The following is a 13,037-nucleotide window of genomic DNA, read 5'->3' as shown; positions in this document are numbered from 1 at the left end:
AATTGTGTCATAACGCGAAGCGCAATGAGAGAGAATCTAGATTCTTCGCCGTCTAGAAAGTTACTTGCGATCACCTATCTAAGGTGTCAGAATCTCAAATATGACAATCTTGATTAATGATGACCATTATTTATTGATGACCATTATTTAATGATGACCATTAGTCGCATCAATAATAATATGGCAAGTGTATTCCTTTTAAGACAAAATACTGATACAGGTTAATATTATATAAAGTGAAAACATTTCTTAGATATATTTTTTTATATATATGTACGTACTCTTGAAGAGAAAGATCTCTTACAAAAGTAAAAAATATATATATACCAAATGTATACAAATATTTAAATGTATGTGAGAAGTGAAGTTTAAAAAGCGAGAAGCTTAAAAAATATCTAAATACATTTATAATATATTACGAAAAAGAGATAAAAGACTGTTGCAAAATAGTCCGCTTTTACGCATATAGATTTATAATATTTTATCTATATACATAACACATTTTTTTTCGTCCCTACTCAATTATCGAGGAGAAAAGTTAATTGACAAATTTGACAAATTTTATCAGTCGACAAACGCGCAATCGGAAATCTCGTAACGAAAGGCAAACGCGTCATAATTGCCACGTAATTATGCGCATTTTAATTTGCAAGCGGGCGTTTATACCATCGGTTTCCTCCCTCCCTTGTGTGTGCACGATCTCTTATACACACGGGCGCAAGTGAAATCCCAGCAAATTACAATCATGCCTATTTGACATGCGCGCGACGGTTTGATTTATTAATCATCGACTCGGGGCTGCGGAAACAGTCCCGAATATTTTCGCACCATCGGAGTGTACCCCGTAATTTTCTCCACCGACGCACACGCGTTGTAATATTTATGTCCGAGTGCGGGCGTGCATTTTGTATTATCCCCGACTCTCTTTCTCTCTCTCTCTCTCTCTCTCGCCGAAAACGTCCTCCCCTCCTCGATATCCCTTCGCGAATTCGGACGGCAGAAGGGTCGCGAGCCGCGTTTGTGATACGGAGGAAACGCGACGCATTTAGGCAGCCGCGATGGATACAATGACCGTTATCTTTATCTATACAAGTTTATGCACGGGAAACGCGCCGATGGAGAAAGGGAAAAAGGAGATCGATCCGGTAATTTTTCGCGCCGATTATTTTAATCGTTATTCCATGCGTTTTTATTCCGCATCTCAGTGTTGCCATCACGTTGATTGGTGCGAGCGCGAAAACAAGATTCGGCTTCGCGAAGTCGATGGTGCAACCCTTGTTAATGTCAAAGCATTCATATATATATATATATATATATATATATATATGTATACATATATATATACAGAGAGAGAGAGAGAGAGAGAGAGAGACATGCAAGCTGCATGTAAATCGCGATAATGTCGAATGTATGTAACGTACCGTTGAATGACGCTAATGAGTAAATAATATGCGCACAATATTAACGTTCACAAACAACTTGGTTCGTTATGCTTTGTTTCCATCGGCATGGCGCGGCGCGGCGGAACGTTTAATTATTGATATTCGCTGTGATTCTGGTAAAATGAACGCCGCCGTTACACCCGTGCGTTTAACGAACGACTTATGCGCATTGCACCACACAGTCTATTTGCTCGAAACATTATCGAGTGATGGGATAATTGCTGAAACTCTATAAATTTATAACTGCGCTCGCGCGATGTTGCGTATATTTTTATTACCGCGTTTTACGATCTCTCTTTGTTAAGCTTTTCTTCCAACGATATATAGAGACACAAGTCTCCCGAGTTTTATTTTTTATTTAGTCTCGAACCAATTTTTTATTTCACAATCGAATAATTAAATAATTAAAAATGCCAGTTTACTTCTCGTCGATAAAGTATTCGAAAGATTTAATTTCTTTCTAGAATACTTTATCTCTTTTGTATTATAACGATTGTATTAAAATTTTTCTTACATTATATCTCGCGCGCATGCCATGTGCATTATTTAATTTACTGAATAAGGCGCCACGCTAACAAAATTACACACGCTAGTAGTCTGATTGTATTGCGGCGTTCTGATTAAAGGTCTTTGCTCCGATCCGAGGGGTACAATGTAGCTCGATATATCAGCGTCTTGTAGAGTTTCATGGATCAACAACCGTGCTGGCGCTAGTACATTTTCGTAAATCGGCATGGATGCGCATGACAAAGGGTGTATCTTACGAGTTTATCGTCTTGGAAATTTCGATATATCGTTAGTATCTTTTTAATCTTCGAAAGTGCCAATCGATACTTTGTAACAATGATTCTATAAACGCGATAAAAGTCAAGACATTGTGGGGTGAGTTCTATCATTTGTATAAGTATTCGAGAGAAAGCGACATATTTTTGTCAAATTATATTATTTCTGCTTCTCAAACGTTCTAAAGAGCGTTCTGCTCGAGGACAAGAGCTTCTGTTTTTCTTCAATTTTTCTGGTTTCACTTTGTGTACCAAACAGTCAAATTCGTGACAAACAACCTAGTATCGATCACCGATTGGTTCTCGAAATCGAACGATTGAGATTCGGATTGTTAGCTGTCATACAGTTTGTCGTCGCGAATCTCGAGATCTCGAGTGCATTCAGTCGGTTCAAGAGTTTGGAATCAAACTTTAAATAAATATTTGTTACGTTGTTAACCAGTCTCCAATTCTTTCTATCTCGTCTTTCGTGTATCGGCGATTAAATAAATATCTTTAGTGTGGTCGCTATATCGAGGACGTATCTACAGTAAAAAATATATGTACTATTAATATTGAGATATTCTAATATTACACAACATACTACATACTTTATATACTTTATTATTATAGATTTTGATATATATTTGATATATATTAAAACCAAAATAACACGTTCAATTTTTCGAGAGATATTATTTATAAAATTGGACAGAGTATTTATAATTACATATCTCAAAAGTTTAGCGTTAATTAAAATCGAATTATTTGAAAAATTTTGAATATTCTAAAAATTATTTTCTAAATATTTTCAACGTTTTCAGCTGAGCTATATTTAAAATATCAGATGTAATATGGAGTATATTGTGGAACAAGCTGCGACACGTGAAAGATCTCAGATTTCGGCAAAATTGAGGGGGGATCGTCGCCGCGAGAGGGAAATCCGGATGGCGCGTGGGAGAAAAGTGAGGATATAAACAACCGGCGAAGTAAAAGTCGCATACAAAACTCGGAGTAACTTATCACTTTCCCTTAATCGGGATCAGCCGCGCGACGGAGCCGGCGATGTTCAAGTCTCGTCGCGTTAAATATTCAGAAGAAGTCTGCTGCCGGTGTAAATCAGAGGGCCAACCGCCCTCCGTCAACCCCTTTTTCCGAGACTCGCCGACTACGAAGTCAACAATCGTCCTTCCTCGCATCCGCTACCTACTGTTGGACGGCCAATACGATCCGGCTTGAGAGAAGTGTAAGTAGAGAATAAAATGTGAATTCAAACGAACCGGAAAAACTATGGAGTGCAATCAATAATTGATTGCACGGCGCTGATCTCATGTAAAAGAGACTGTAGTTCTTGGAAACCCATAAATCACGAATGTAACACGAATATAATTATATCCACTTCTTTCTGACACCGTAAATAATTTTATATTACATTTTTTATATTATTTGTTTTTTATATTAATCAAAAATGATGTTTTATAAACGTTTACTATTTTATTAATAAAATAGCATTTAAATTTTCTCAACTATAAATTAACTCAGTAACCAATGTTATGTATCAATGTATAAATGTATAAAAATATTATTATATGTTGATGCTATTTATGGAACAATTTTATCATTGTTCGGTTTTTACTTGTGACGCCACGCGAATACAAATAAGTCCCATAATTCGGATTAAGGGAATACTTCCGCCTGCTTTTGATTCCAACGGAGATAATAACGCAAACGGCAGTAAATCAAGATGATCAATGTCACGCGGTGCATGCGAGGATTCCGAGGGAAGCAGGGTCGAGGGTGATGAATCCTCCAAGGAACGTAGGAAAGCGGGTGGTGGTCTGTTGGGGCTGAGACAGAGGAGACTAGCTATTACTATCAATTTGCATGCCTTCGGTCACTCGATCTACCTTTATCGTCCTTTCATCTTGACGATATAACGGAGGCTTATTTCCGCTCATATATTTCTCAGCCCCAATAAGAGATCCACAGTCATCCCTCCTCTGTCCTTCTATTTCCTCTTAAGGACACTCTCAAGGAACTTTGCCAGAACGCACGAGATTCCTGCATTCCTGTTCGATACTAATACTATTCGTTGACTTCAATAATATCAATAAAATTGATTCTAGAGATGAGAAAAAAAAAGAGAGAGAGAAAAACTTGTAAAATATTAATCTATCTAAAATATAAATAAATATATAAGAAAATATTTTGAACGAAAATATTATATATATACAAATTATCTGTTTATCTCCGAATAAGCTTAGCAATTGAAAATAACATATATATTATTATAATACGTTCAACGAACTCTTGGTTGATTAATACAAGAGTACCCGGCATGACTTGGCTTCATTCCCTATTTGCGTCTGAGAGCACTTCATCCCTTTCTCTTTTTCTCTCTCTCTCCTCCTCTCGGGAATTGCAAAATCATCACTTGATAGCGGGGATTTCTCGCCAGAAACGAAATGAGGCAGTGAGTCGAATCGTTAGGAAAGTTATGCAGGGCAAATCTCTTCTATTTTTTAGTACTGCGCTACGCGAAGAGGAACATGAAAAGGATCCTCCAACGACTGTGGCCGCCTCCCTCGCAGTCAAAGGCTCCGGGGAGCAAGAAGAAACTTGGCCGGCTGAAAAACAGCCAGGTAGAAGAAATCCACTCGACCCAAAAAGCATTCAACGAGACCGTCGACGGAATATGAGCGCGTCCGACGCGAATATGATGAAAATATCGGATCGTGTGCGTTTTTTTCTCGCTACAGACCAGACCAAACTTCGGAACCCTTCAGTTTCTTTTCGAATCTAAGCTGAAATATAAACTTGAATATTGCGATTAAAATCCGCGCCGTCAACAAATATTTTGCGAAAGAGTAAATCGTAATTATTTTTCAACGTAATTCCGATGTCAAAATAAAATTCGACCATTCAAGTCGAGGAGTTAATTGATATTATCTACTCTCGCGAGATCGTAGTTTTGAATACTAACTGAGGAAATTATAACGAGACGAGCACGCTATCTCGAAGCGCTTTGTATAACATAGTTATACGATTTATATTGCATGTCGATAAATCATAATAATTCCACTCGATGATTAAAATAAAACTTTGATTACACTCGACTTTGGGAGTTCTATTTTGCCATCCACGTACACACATGCGTGTATAGTTTTAACGTATTATCGAACGCCGGTCAGCCATCCCGTTATCCGTCAACATACTTTTAGCGAGTAATGCGAAAATCGTCGTGGTTGGAACTTTTTTATTAAATTTCCATCGCATTACTTAGTGTCCGACCATCATTATACTCGTCTGCCCGTCCGCGACAGAAATGTCGGACCGGGTAGCGGGAATCATTCAAATTGTATTTATGAATTCTAAAGTTTTTCCGGCAAACCACACAGCACGCGCACGCGCGAACGGTCGGATGTAGAAAACTTTAAATAAAATTCATTTGGGAGATTCGTGATCCGGCATTACCATAAATTTGCAAGCTACCAGGTGCGCGGACTTGGAATTTATTTCAACTTCAACTACCAGGACATTTCTGACAAAGAGAGAGAGAGAAAGAGAGAATCTCAGAATTTTATGCTGAATACACTTCTCGGGTTCTTTGCCGTTATAATCGCCATGATATCCGCAAATTACGACGATTATAATGAGAACATTGGTAGAACCTTAAGTATTTTTACCAACTTTTATAATTACCATTCGTACTTTGAGCAGTCGATAAAACGAATAAAATTTTCCATAAAGATATCACGCTTCCTTTTGCATCTTAACTTTTTCGACATTTAAAAGACAAGCATATAAAATGCATTGTAATAAAAAAATATATTTACATTTTTTACACATTATATATAACATGTTTTAATTCACAAGAAAATAAATACGTAAATTTGATTAACTTGCAATAATTTTTACATGCCAACAATTTTAATTATTCAAATATATATTTTTGTTTCTACGGCATTATCTTGTTTCTAATTGCTTCACACACAAAATAATAGAAAATGTTATCTATTAAATTTACATTGCGTCAACAGTAAAGGAGAGAGGCGAACCTCCTAGCCGTGACAAATACAATGGCATACTCGCCGTTATCCTTACGTCGTCTGATATACACGCAGTCCCGGCGGTGTCCTACCGGTGCTTTAACCATCCCCCAGGCAGCAGACCAATTGTCGCCCTCATAAATTACCGAGGCTCGTCGCCGAATTCCCTCTCTCTCTCTCTCTCTCTCTTTCTCTCTCCAGCCCGGAATTCACGTAGTCGTTGTACTTGGATGCACGTGTGCGTGTACTTGAGGGCGAAAATACGAGACGACGGCGTGCACGTGTGCATGAATTTACAAGGGCCCGGGGCCCTCGACGTAGACGACAGAGGCGCGACAAACACGCAATACACGCGTCGCGAGACAACGCATACAGTCCGGGATGCGCTCTTCTCGACCAGGAACCACATCGTTCTCCACGCACAAAGTGGCGAACCCGCACGAGACTTGTTTCCCGAGAGACACGACGAAACAAAGAGAGAGAGAGAGAAAAGACGGAGAGATCAGAAGAACCGCGGAGCTTAGGGTATAATATCCTCGCAACGGCAAAACGTCCTGCGATATTACAACCGCATTGCGTAGATATCGCTCCACCTGCAGAGCATGCGCGCGACAGTGTATCGCGTTGCTGCATCCGGCCTGCGATCCGAGGAAGACGAAGACGGAGGAAGAAACGAGGTCTTGAAGATAAAACCGAGATAAAGACAAAAGCGGAACGGAAGGATTAGAGCGGATGTTAAAGGACGAGCCGGATCGGCAGAGGAGCCAAGATATCGATCGGAGTTCAAGATTGCGAAAAATATTCTAGTGAATGGAGTTTTTTTCTTACCAATCCATTCTCTAAATTTGCTATTCATTATATCTTTTGTTTATAAAAGCGTCGATCTCCCCCTGTTTCGTGCTTGATATAAAATATAAAGCGGCGAAATTGGAGGATGTACAAGATGGCAATCGACGTTATATCCTCTTTTCGCGACGAGCATTTATTTAGCGAACAAGTATTTCTCGCAACGATCTCTCCTTCCGCAACTATTAAACGACGCTTCGTTGCAGTTAGTTTACCCAGCTAAGGCGACCTTACGCCTACTTGCCTCCTCAACGACGTCTCTCCTTGTTTCCCTCCCCTCTCCCTCCTTTCCCCTTCTTTTCCATCCCCGAGCGGAAACGTCGTTCCCTTGCATTACGGGAGCGGAGATATTCGAATATGCCGGTATTAAGGTACTGTACTGTGTACGTAGTTGGCTCGGTAGTGTGTACACGCTATTGCACGCCCGAGCAACGAGGCAAGAAAACGAAGTCGCGGTACTGCGACCCGGTGAAGCAGCGACAGCAACGGCAAGCAACGGCGGAGCGGCGGCTTCGGCGCGCAGTGGTCCGAACGGATCGCAAGGGTTGCCGAGTAACTATACGCGGGAGCTTCCAATTAACCCCCGCATTTAGACAGTTTGAGCACAATAACATGGCCCGAGGGTTCCTTGCACCGGCATACGAGCGACTTACCGAGAGCAAGTTCGGAACGGAGGGTGGAGAAGGCGGACGCCTCTCGCTCCGGCGCCGCTTCTCTTTCCTTCTTAATGTAACCTGCATTAATTAACCGTCGAAGTAAGGTAGAGTCCGGAATATTTCTCCACTATTCAGACTCTAGAGTAGAGAACCCTCGGCGATCCTGGGATATTTGCTAGCGAATTTTCCGCATCTCCTAAAGAACTCGTACGGATCCACTATAAATTATATTTCTTTCTCTCTGTTAAATTCTATTAAATAATAGAAATAAAATTTTTAAAACCGCAAAATTTTTTTTGTAATGTTAAAGTAAATTATACCAAGAGACATGAATAAATTTCTCTCTCTCTCTCTCCTACTCTGCGTTAATTAACTATACAGATAAATATGTATACTGTATTTTTATATTATATCTATTATTATTATTGTAAGTTTTTTTTAAATATATAATTAAAATATAAAATAAATATTATAATAAATATTAATGTCACAGAAAGAGTTAATATTCTGTAATCATGTCATCTATCTTATTTAATCATTATATTATTATAATTTTTAAAAATCATTTATATTGTTTTTTGAGCTCTCTTTATACGTGTTTATTTCATATATGAAAAAAAAAAAATTCGAAATCGATTGAACTCGCACACCAACTTTAATCCTCGTCTACGTCGGTCGTAGCAATAGCACGTCGTTGCGACATTTTAAGGGGTTTCGTGTCTCTCATTTTCACAACCTGGCTGTCGCTCTTCCCTGACTCTTTCTCGATTTCTTCTGGAGCACATCTCTGTTCTCGAAACCCCCGCCGGCGGTTCTTCGTTCTAACGTTCCCTCGGGTAAAGACAGCCGCGACCCTTGCCTCCTACGGGTCTTCGAGCCGCCATAAATGGTTTCATTCTCGATTCTCTACATCCCGATATAAAAATCTCTCCCTCGGATCCTCGTCAGCGCATCGCGCGCCGAAGAGGAACGGGAGAAAGTAGAGCAACAGCCGCGCGATGAGAGAAACGGAAGGAATCAGAAAAATGCAGGCATCTCCGGGGAAATTAACGTAATGAGGCAGTTCGATTCTTCGCGCAGCGATGAAAGGGAAGAGAGAGAGAGAGAGAGAAGACTGAAAAAGAGAATAAAAGTGAAAGAGAGAGAGAGAAGAAAGAAGGAGAAACCGGAGAATACTATCGCAGTCTTTCGCAGTCGTTTGCCATCGCGAAGTTATTGGTTTCTTCGAGACGCTTACTTCCGTAATTCGTCAGATGAGATCGTTCGAGAGTGTCTCGTTAAAATTAGAATGGATCTTCGACGCTAAGACCTCGCATTGATTATAGCGCGGGGGCTCGATATCGTTTCCCTTCATCGTCGCGACCGGCTTCTTTTCAATGCAACAAACGCGGGTTGCTCCCGAAAAAAGATCGGTTTTCGTTAATAAGTATCTTTCGAAAGGATCGAGCCTTACGACGACCCTCTTTCTGGTTACACTGTAATAAGCATCAGTCGGAACACCTAATTATTCTTGAAATTATAAATTGCGAAGTTTGTCCGTGGTTTTACGATTGGATTATCTGACGTGCATTAAAATCCTTTCATTCTTTCCACTATGATTGCAATCAATTTTCCACGAGATTAGAAGAATCTTCATTATCGTCCACTGTAACGTTAACAGTACCGATTCAACATCTATCTTGGAAAGAAAAGAGTTGATATCTGCGATCGCAGCAAAATCAATACAAAAGTACAGCCGTGTTTGCAATCACAGTATTATAGAGATAACTTGTAGGGAACGAATTAAATAAGCTGAATGAATGTTTAATTATAATTACCAAAATAAACTTGGGCCATTGTACAAGTTACAGTGCCGAAGTAGCTTCAACTTTGGAATGGAAACTTTTATTCTCGTCGATCGGGCGTTCGCGAAAGTTAAGCGGAGAGATCGACGCATTCAATGAGAAAACTTATTTGCGAAGAGAGCTAACGAAAGGTATATCGGCCTTTCCTCGTCGAAATCGGACAATTACGTTAAAAAGACCGTTACCGAAAAATCACGATGCCTCGACATCGTTATTCGATTTCGCCTCGACTTTTCCGTCGCGGACAATGGCACCGCCGTATCACAATGCGAGGCTTGTCCACAATTCATTCAATTACATGACTCGAGAGGCGCACGGGAATCTCATCTTTCATCGATGGACGCCCATTACGGCGAATCTTTTCTAAACGCCTTCTCCCGACAAACAATGGCCGTTTTTTGTGCATAATAACAATCGCATAATAATAATCTGTCTCTCGCTCTCGCGCGGAAAAGCAAGCGCACGAGTTAACGATTAATAAATTTGTTATTAATTAGGCTAGATAAAATAAAAAGAATTAATAAAGTAATAAAAGTTAAAATTATTATGGTAAAATCATGGAAAAAAATTATTATATCATATGTAGGTGAATTTGAATTTTGTAATGTTAATAATCATGTATTAATTTTTAATAAAAGTGTGTGATGTAACTTTATTTATGGGGTTTAAATCCATTGCACTAATCTGCCATATTAAAAATTTATAGATATAAAATTAATTTAAAATTAAATTGAAGGAATTTCATTATATCTGTGATTAAATGGAGGATAAGAATTTAATCATTCTAAAGAAGAATTTAAAAAAAATAAATTTATAATTATTCGTTTAGATGATAGTGCTTCTCAGATTAAAAATATTAAAAAAATTAGTCTAGTAATAGAAATAAAGGATCCAATTGAAGAAATAATATTTCATGAAAGATAAGAATCTGGATATTCAGAGTAACGTCGAGGTATTCCTCTAAGTCCTAAAAAGTGTTGAGGGAAAAATGTAAGATTTACTCCAATAAATATAGAAATAAATTGAATATTTAGTATAAAGTTATTTAGTGAGAATCCAGTTATTAAAGGAAATCAATGAATAAAACTTGCAATAATTGCAAAAACGGCTCCTATAGATAAAACGTAATGAAAATGAGCTACAACATAATATGTATCATGAAGAATAATATCAATTGATGAATTAGAAAGTATTACACCAGTTAATCCTCCGATAGTAAATAAAAAAATAAATTATATAGATCATCAAAGGGATGAATTATTATTAATTTTTGTTCCATGTAAAGTTGTAATTCATCTAAAAATTTTAATTCCAGTAGGGATAGCAATAATTATAGTTGCAGAGGTAAAATATGCTCGTGTATCAACATCTAAACCAATTGTAAATATATGATGAGCTCAAACAACAAATCCTAAAAATCCAATTGCTATTAGAGCATAAATTATTCCTAAAGCTCCGAAAGTTTCTTTTTTACCTCTTTCATTTATAATAATATGGGAAATTAATCCGAATCCTGGTAAAATTAAAATATAAACTTCGGGATGCCCAAAAAATCAAAATAAATGTTGATATAGAATTGGTAATACTAACATGTGTCTCAATTATAGTATACATAAGATATATATATATATATATATATATTTCTTGCTCGCGATCCATCCCTTTTTTTTCATTCTCCCCCTGCCCCTTCTTTCTTTCCTCTTTGTCCCTTTCCTCTTCCTCCGTCCCGGGCCGCCATTGCAGTTCAATTGTCCGCGAGAAGCGGGAAAAAGATTCTATTAAAAGTTGATGACGGGGACCGACGACGACGATGGATCCGGACTTGCGAGTTTTAATGCACTCGTTATAATCGGCCCTCTTACCGCGAAATGCCTAGCGAGAAGAGCGCGCCTTCGTTCGTTATCCTTCAGCGTTCTATCCTCTCCCAGCCCTTCAACCCCCTTGGTAACTTTCCTCCGTTCGTCCCGTACCTCGCGTCTTTTCGCGTGAGCGTCCTCGCGTAAATTGGGAAAATAATTTGCTGTTTTAAGAAACGGCTCAGCTACCTCCCTCCCTCTCCTCCCCCATCTCGGCTAAACGCGAATCCTCCCTTTTTTAAGTACAGCACAGTTTCGCAACGCCGGACATTCGCCTCGTTTTCATCGTCAATGTCGGCAAACGCCGTTCCCGTCGCTACCGCTTTTAACGTAAGGCGTCATTTTCGTCGCTCGTCTCGTCGGATAACTAATTTTCATAATCTTCGGCCGCGCGAGAAAGTTGCTCGAAAAGAGAGAGAGAGAGAGAGAGAGAGAGAGAGAGAGAGAGAGAGAAAGAGAGAAAGACTTGCACGACGGATGGCTCGTCTTTTTATCCGAGTTCTTAAAGTTTAATTAAATTTTAATTTATCAATATCCGTCTACGCAGCCTTCGACGAGAATGATGAGTTTATTCTTAATACTAATGGGATTCTCTTTCCACCATTTACACAGATGTGTTAATATTTTATCTTCGATAACATTTATTAAATAATTCGACTGATCAACAAAGACCTGTAACTACCTGCACCGCCTGTGTATCTTTTTCTACTAATTGCGCGGACAAAAGTAACTTGAATTAAAGAATCGTTAATCTAAAATTTATATTTGATTTATTCGATCAATAAAAGGTACAATCCGCGTTCTATCACAAACACTTGATTTTACATAATACTTGGTTTTTTACATTCAGCACAAAGTGACGGAACTCGCTAATTGAAAAGCTTATCCGTATCTGATCTCGCGTATCTACTGAGTTACTACCGCTGTAAAAAAGTAGCGAATGAATTTTTAACTTGCGCGGGAGCAACGAGAGATCTCGAATCAAACGGGGGTGAGGTTGCGCCAGGGGGTGAGTCGCGAGGGGTTGCGCGAGGAGAACGACGGTGTGAGCCAGCTTAATAATACAATCTTGGCATCATTAGCCACGCGGTAATGGTGTGAACTTTTAATTACTTGCGCAGTTCCATTCGGAAACACTTGCCCGAGCGGCGAATCCATTGTGTTTTTATTCATGACCCGCAAGATAGGCAACACGAGGTCCTATCTTCTCTGCCTAAACCGTACTCGAGCCACTTCCGTTCGCGTTAACCGGAAGCCCCTGGGCCCTGGGAAAAGCAGAAAACTTTTTCCCGCTGCCTCTCCCTTGTAACGAAGAATTCCGAAAAAGAGATGTTATGTATTTGTCCGTTAACGCCCGTAGACCCCTCCGACTATCGGCTCGATATTCTGACGATTTAATCAAGAAGTGAAAGACTCTTTTGTTCAGGAAAAGACTTAGTGATACAGTAGAAAAATATGATATCAAGTAATATCATTATATATATATATATGATTTTTTTTGTAAAAAATAATTTGCTAATTAAATTCTTTGTGTCATTTAATGTCTAATTATAAGAAGATAATCTATTACACAATGTCACATT

At 38.9% G+C, this 13,037-nt stretch overlaps 1 pseudogene; it reads right to left on the bottom strand.

Moving 5' to 3' along the window:
- Positions 1–10,295: 10,295 nt before the first annotated feature.
- On the bottom strand, positions 10,296–11,190 carry LOC115235523 (annotated as a pseudogene).
- Positions 11,191–13,037: the final 1,847 nt, after the last annotated feature.

This window comes from Formica exsecta, unplaced genomic scaffold, assembly GCF_003651465.1.
Source record: "Formica exsecta isolate Colony F162 unplaced genomic scaffold, ASM365146v1 scaffold11, whole genome shotgun sequence".
NCBI lineage: Eukaryota > Metazoa > Arthropoda > Insecta > Hymenoptera > Formicidae > Formica > Formica exsecta.
The sequence above is the reverse complement of the archived record's forward strand: the minus strand, read 5'-3'. Positions and strand labels throughout refer to the sequence as shown.